The 7,907-nt window shown below is 41.2% G+C and overlaps 1 pseudogene; it reads right to left on the bottom strand.

Moving 5' to 3' along the window:
* LOC108804522 overlaps positions 1-1,955 on the bottom strand; it is a 2,392-nt pseudogene extending 437 nt beyond the window's left edge.
* Between the last annotated feature and the right edge of the window lie 5,952 nt (positions 1,956-7,907).

Here is a 7,907-nt window from a genome sequence, read left to right as displayed (position 1 = left end):
ATTCTGCGTATATCCAGCACATATTGGGTAATAGGTCTTTATCAACCATTGAGAGATGTTAAAGTGCCATGTGGTGAAAGCATATTGAACATTTGTAGCTAATGTCTGAGAAGAGCTTAGATCTATTTGGAATGGTTGCCCTTTTTCCAACAGAGTATGTTTTTGTGAGGAGCCATTGGCACCACCTGTGCATGGTTCTAAATGTTCAGGTGAAATATCAACGAGGTGTATCTCTCCTATGTCCAGATCAGGTGTCCCACAGGTCCAGTGACCTATAGCCTCCCTGTATGACTTATAACCTTGAGATACCGCACCAACCAGGAAATTGTCTCCTCGCTGAAGTTTCAGCTGAACTTCTCTAGCTGTACCCACAGCTCTCTTGCTGTGCTGCAGAGTCAGGACCCTAGGTACTTGCATTATATTTATTGGGCTGTTCCAATATATGCCACACACAAAAACATACTTCCCTTCTTTTAAATCCTCATTGAAAACTCCATAGTCCGTTGGTGAGGAGTTGGATAGATTAGACTCCGCCGCTAACCAATAACCCGTTGTATTCATGTATATAGTTGCATCCACAAACGTTTGGAGAGATCCGGGTATTATGTTTTGCAAGCCCTGCTTATCTACACTTCTCCCTACTGTTACATTAGGGTTAATTCGTCCAAAAGCAAAAGTCACTTTATACGGCACGTTTCCTTGGCGACCCCATTGATAGGTTTCCGGTAGCCTAGGACCTTCCATATCAGCTTGATATTAGTTGATAACTCCGACTGCCCTTGCGTGCATGCCAAAGCCCATGATACATTCCTACTATGCGTCACCACGCTGTCAACCAACATCCTAAAATGGCTAATAAAATCTCCTTTTCCAGGTGGTGAAGCCCAGATAGATGGCCAACAAGATGTTTATCATCTTTCCATTCATGTTCCAGAGACCTTGACTTGCCAATCTCTCGCTCCAATAGGACTCTGGAAAAAAAAAGAACAAGAGCAGAATAAAATTCTTATCAGCAGTATCTTTTACACTGATCTGCATGAACCCACTTTTCTACCTCCCTCTTTCTCATGCATTTCTTGTACCCTTTTAGCAAATCATACAGGGACCTTGCCTCTTCTGCAAACACCTCAATGAAGTCTCTGCAGAAACCAACTACCCCCAAGAATTGATTTAGCACTGTCTTAGTACTTGGCCTTGGTAACTTCCTGATAGTTTCACATTTGTTCGGGTCAGGAGTCCTCCCCCCCTGTGAAACTATCACACCCAAAAAACACACTGAATCCTTCATTAACTGAGCCTTTTTCAGCTTAAGGCCCATCTCCTCTCCCGCCATTATGTCTCTTCGCTCCTGTGCCCCACAGGTATAAGTACAACAATGGTTGTACCCTTTGCCCATAGACCGTGATTTTAAAGACAAAATGTCCTGATCTTTCTGGACCAGCTGAGCCCTAGACTCACGCAATTCTTCCTTCAGCATGGAAATTACCTTCTCATTTGCAGACTCCCTCTGCTCTATTGAGGCTATAGATTGTTCCCTCCGCTTACATCGCTCTTCACACTCATTCCATCTATCCTCCAAAGCACAATTTTGCTCAATCAGTTGATCAACCTCATCTCTCAGCTCATCACATTCACCACAATTAGAATCCACATTCACAACCATTGCAGAAATATTCTTGCTAACATTCTCTATCTGTTCTCTTAGCTGTGCTTTTTCAGTGTACCACTGAAGCTCTTTCTGTTCTGCAATTTCTCTCATTCGCAAAAACATGCTCAACACATTCGCCATTCTCGCTTTTTTTTCCTTTTTTAGACGTTGGTTTAGTCTTCACTGTATCATTGTGAAGATCACATTGCTCTAATAAATCATTAAACTGATGGGTCAAAGCATCATCTGCACATGTGCTGAAGCTAGCAGAAGCATGCTTTTTAAGAAAATCTCCAACTACTTCCATTGCCATGCTAATGAAGGACACAATGAAAGTTGTCTAACTAGTATCTGCACACTAGTTAATTACACTGAATACGCAATTACAAGCAGTTGCAGACAGATACACACACAAACACACACACAGCTGTTCCAAGTTAACCTGGACCTTATAGTCCCCCAAGGAGATATTTCTGTCTCCTTAACACAACTGACTGCTACCCCCACACACTAATCCTTACTAGGACTACAGATCTTAGGCCAGAGGGATCTCCTATTGGAGCAGAAAGCTACTTCCCTTTCACGTGAAAAAAAAAACAATGTATTTTCCCCCTTTCTCCTCAAAGATGACCTGATCAGTCCTTTACTGCCGGCACAAACTGAACAGCTAAACAGGCCTAAAACTTATGCAATACAAAAACAAACAATATGTGACACATACACCAGCCCAAGATAAGAAACTTTTACTCACCAGATATGCGCGTCCGCTCACTGATGGAGTGTTTAACAGAACTTTCAGTATCCCTCAAACAGGATTCCAAACTCACGACCAGCGCGAATCTTGTCCACTGTAGAAATGGATGTCTTCAGATCTGTGTCCCCTTTAGAGGTCTTAACTTCTTCAGCTTTTAGGAACTCAAGACAAAATAAATTAGGGATTGGATTCTACGTAGAATGTTCTACGTTCCTGCTTCTGGGGTGCCAAATGTAATATCTAAATTGCCTCGGCTTCCTGAAATAAGCTAACTTGCTATTCTCTGCTTCCAATGATGATAACGATACAATGGTTAGAAGAAGCAATGGTTTTATTTATTTATACACAAATCTAACTAAACATAATAAGAAATACAGACAGATAAAATAAGACAATCAAGAGAATACTTTACACAGCAAGTCTGTCCTCTGGTTCCTGTATCCTTGCTGGGCTCAAAGAGAGAGCAATATTGACGCGCACTGACTTTTATACCCATTCATACACATACATCGACACCCCCTTTACCCAGACTTCCGCATGTCCCTTAAATGTCTTTCGGCCAATCAGCATGGTCCTTCATATTTGTCCACACGCGCACTGTAGTCCTCCAGCAGGGGGCACCATCGTACTGCAGATCATTCCTTTGGCCTAGGTCAACACCTTGTCCTTTGATCTTTAGACAATGGGCAGTCACCTTCATATGCAAAGCAGGATATCTTGAGTGTGTCTTCCCAATGCGCATACACTCCTATCAACACCACAGGGTGCAAAGCTTGATGTCTTGTCCAGATGAAGGAATGTTACCTTGATCATCTCCGTTGCCATGCCTCCTGCAGGCGTGAACAACACACAGTTGGTTTCTTTGATGAGCAATGCCCTCAAGATTTGAAGATAGCTGTTCGGCAGCTTTCATACATGAAAATGTTGTACATTCCAACACCTGGAGACATGCCAGATTGTTCATTAGAGGATGCTCCACTAAGGGAACCCATGAGTGCTGCATGCGATGTTCCACACTCTGGAGCATCGTGGTCCTGAAGTATACGTTGTGTCTCCTGAAGTGCTCTGTGGCATTTAGAGGAAGAGAAGGATCTTTGCCTACAGATTTACCTTTTAAATGTAAAGAGCAGTTTAATTTTATATTTTACTTTACATTAATACAGCATGCACTCATGACAAAGGATTCACAGAGCAGTATGGGCTTTCTAGAACCTTCTTTGTCATTTAAACTTAATACAGGCAATCTGGGCAAAACAGGCAGGAGGGGGTGGGGGGCCAGTCACTGTTCTGAAATTAAGGATGACCTGGAAAATATGCCAGGAGCAGCTTAGCGATACACCTGATGGTTGTGTATGTAGGTATGAAGTATTTTGTACTTATTTGTAATATGTAATATTTTACACTTACCTGACTAATATCCTAATCTTAACAAATTTGTCCTGAACAAAATAAAGAAAGGAAGAATGTAATTGTTCTGATCAATTCTATTTAAATTTGATTGGTTTAAAGTTTGTGAAGTTCTATATTCAGTTTTTTTTTAACTTTATCTATACAATCTGTATTGTAAATAAACATGATATACACGACATAGGATACCCAGAGCAATATGGGATAGCTAGAAAAACAACACTACAGAAGCTGCCTGCTTTCATGCTTGCGTTGTGTGACTGAAATCTCACTTATGTGTGTAAATTTCAGCTTGAGCTATTGTGTTCTGTAAACAGGGTTTTTTTTTTTACAATGAAAACAAGTGTTAGGGAGCCTAGCCACTTTCTGGCTGGATAAAAAAATACAAAATATTATATTTATTATTATTTTATTTTTTGTTCTAAATAAATATTTAATATAGAAAGTATATGTACAGACTACTATACATTACCTTTACAGTAAACCTGTCATGAGAAGTACATGGAGTCTGCCATTGCTGACCTCTTCTTGTGCTAGTTGCCTGGTTGACATGCCGACTCTCTGACTTCAATCTTTTAAGTCACTGGTACAAGTATGCATATAGGACATCTGACTCTTTTCTGACTTTCCGAATCAGCATACTTGTTGTGGGCCAATGACTGGGGAAGTACTAAAGCCTCTGAGTAAGCCTTACAGCCAGGCATGTAGCATTTTCAGGGGGAGGTCAGCAGTGGCTGCCCCCACATTCCTTTGATGATGGGTTTACTTTAAGAACTGCATACTAGGCAGGTAGATGCAGGTTTATGAATTCTGTACATCTATAAATGTGTATTTATAACCAAAATTTGTTCTCTTTAGTTTTGGATAGAGTGGTGAAGGGTAAGAACCTCTATCGGATCTTTATTGCCATCTGTGTTTCCACTAGGCAAATTCACATTTTATATCTGTTCTTGTGACCATTGTCATAGGGATAGAAAGTGATGAGGAATCTAAACGTTTGCAGTTGTCTGCAGAAAAGAAGTCAGGGTAAACCTTTCAATGGTGGCACTTGGAACGGTGACAACTGTGTAATAGGTTACCTCCTGTTGTGTCCTTGGAACAGGAAGTGAATGTAAATCAGTGACGTGCAGTGGAGTCCATTCTAGGTGAGTCATTTCCCCCTGCCTGCCCCCGCTCCCATTAGTCCAAACCATCCACAGAGCTCAAGCCTCTATCATAGAGTAGAAGCTGTTGCAGCTCTTGCCTCACTAGAAAGGGGAAGCCATCTGCTGTGTAACCTAACTTAGCTGTCAAAAGCCGGATGAAGCGCCACCTGTAATTAACAGGCAGCACTCCGTCCATGACAGCTTACACAGCAGGGAGGCTTTCCTTGCTCTGTAACCTGTAACAAGCCGCTCTGAATGGAGAAAAAGCTGTCAGCTTCAGACTTGAAGCTGACAGCTTTTTCTGCCATATTACTAGGTGAGGCTCTGCCCCACCAGCCTCCCCTGACCGCACATCCCTCAGGTAAATCTCCCAAATGGGACAGCAAAAGAAAAACATAAACTGATAATGGTTTTAACCCGTCTTCACTCTGTCCAAAACATTAAAAAAGAAAAAAAAAAGTTTTGCCAATATATACACCTTCATCCCAGTTTCAGACAGTGTTGGCTCAGTGTTCTACCCAGGATTTTATCTAAAAAAAACTTGGAACTATACACTGCTTGGCTTTTCAAAAAATGCTTCCAAGACAGCTTTGTTATACAACACTCGCCCAGTGATATGACATACAGTTCTTTTCATATTTCATATGAAGCCTTTCATTGTGAGAACAGCAGGGCATTGGCCAAAACCAGCTCATATTAGATAATAAAATCTGATTAATAAAAATCTGCAGGGAACAGAACTGATATAAATCCTTTTAATGCCAAAGACCAGATCTGACATTTAAGGTTATTAATCTATAAACAGTGCATAAATTCCACTTTATCTGGGAAATGATTTCTTCTCTTGGAGAAAATACGCTTGCTTTCTGTTGTAATTTGAAACACGGATTGTGTTGAATTCATCACATTCCTCTGACATTGAGAGGATATCTATAACTGGACTCTTGGCCATGATTTAAGCATCTTATTTAAACAATATGAAATGTTATCTTTCAGCCAAGCAATTGCAATCCGTCTGCCTGAAGATGTGCTACATTTGTTTCGAATTGAAGCACAATGGTGGGGGAGGCGGTAATGGCCGTGCTCTGGATACCTTCTTGTTAGATATATAATTTAAAGTGACACAGCTGAATTAGTTCACCAGTTCTGCTGTATTTTTTTATGACAATGTAATCACGTGGTAATACTAAAATCAAAACCTACCAATCAATCACTCGTTTGAAAATGTCAGTTTTGCTTTGAGTATCTATGGTATATGGGCTAAATTTTGTGCACACCTAACCATCACCCCACCCACCTACATACATGCCCTCTCTGTATTTGAGGCTGGGTGTTTCCAGTGATGTGAATGCTACAAAATTCTAAAGAGTGCTACAGAATTCAAAGACATTTTAGAAAATTGTGCACTTTCCAACCTTGTGGCAACAGTCTGGGGAGGGTCCTTTTGTGTTCCAGCATGACTGAACCCCTGGACATGAAGTCAGCTAAATGAAGACATGGTTTCATGAGTTTGGTGTGAAGGAACTGGAGTGAGCTGCAGAGAGTCCTGGCCTTATCCCAACTGAAAGCCTGGATTGTGATGAACTGGATTGTGAGCCAGGTCTTCGTGTCCAACATCAATACCTGACCTAAAAAATATTCTTTTGGCTGAAAAAGCACACATTGCAACAACTCCTCCAACCACAGCAACAGTCCAACAACTTGTGAAAAGTCTTCCCAGTAGAGTGGAGTCTTGTATGGTTTTTATGGTTTTGGAATCGAATTTCCAGCAAGCCCATATAAATGTGATAGACAGATGTCCACAAACCTGTGAGAGGAAAAAAGATTCCTGAAAGTCACCCCATATATTTATATCCAATCCCAGCATGCCACACTAGCAATAACCCCCCCCCCAGTAGTAGGCCAGGGAGACATAAATACTCATAACTGAATTATTGTATCTTCTCACACTATAGCCATAGACACTTGCCAGCAGCAGGCAGAAGCAAACAATTAACTGAGCTTGGGGAAACCAAAGGTAAGCTACAACCATTAATGCTCTTCCTGTCCTGGCTATAGCCTAGCAGAACCACTACTTTTCAAATAGGGACTCTATTGCTTAGAACAGCGTCCCTACATTTATACATTATCACTGTGCAGTACATAGTCTGTGAAGTCAGTAGAGCCATTGAGGGGCCCGGCATGTTGACCCACTACAGACTGCAGAAATCTACAGGAAGGGGGCACACAGACCAGTCAACCTGCACAAGGAGACAGGACCACAGAATTTGATACAAACAGACAAGGTGATATGTAATTCTTGTTATTTGTGCTTATTAAGGCTTCTTGTTAATATGTGTAGTCGGTAGGGAGATGCAATCTTTGCAAATAGAAGCATGCCGTTCTTAGCAGTTCACACATATAAGCTGTACAGACTCAGCAGTGAGACCGTGTAGAATGCCGAGCTCTGAAAATGTTACAGGTGCAGCGTGTCTCATCTTGAATATTTCCAAGAATAGCTACTAATTCTTGACCTCGAGGCAGTATCTGTATCCAGATACATAAATCACCCTCATCAAAGGCCAAAAGGAAAAGAAGATGATTTATGTTTGTTTTCACTCGTGTCATACTGCTATTAAATTGTTTACAGACCTGACAAATCTATAAACTATATTCATTTTCAGTTTTTCTACTCTAGAAGAAGAGAACTAGTGACGTGATGGTAGTGAAAACTACACTCCAGGCAAATATCTAAGTACTCAGTTGAATTTTACCGATGTAAACTTTTGCTGATTGGTCGTTAAAGAGCAGCAGCACACTGATGAGCTCACCCATCTGCTCTCACTTTCTGTTAGCACTAGTGCACTACAATAGCGTCTGATAGACTCATAGCTCCTCCCCTCCATCTCCCAGTATGAGTGCTGCTGTGGAAAGGTAGGACAGGAGATTTGTACTAGAAACATTTATGTTTATT

This window comes from Nanorana parkeri, unplaced genomic scaffold (genome assembly GCF_000935625.1).
Source record: "Nanorana parkeri isolate BGI_ZX_2015 unplaced genomic scaffold, ASM93562v1 scaffold64, whole genome shotgun sequence".
NCBI lineage: Eukaryota > Metazoa > Chordata > Amphibia > Anura > Dicroglossidae > Nanorana > Nanorana parkeri.
Note: the sequence above shows the minus strand (reverse complement) of the source record. Positions and strands in the feature narration are given on the sequence as shown.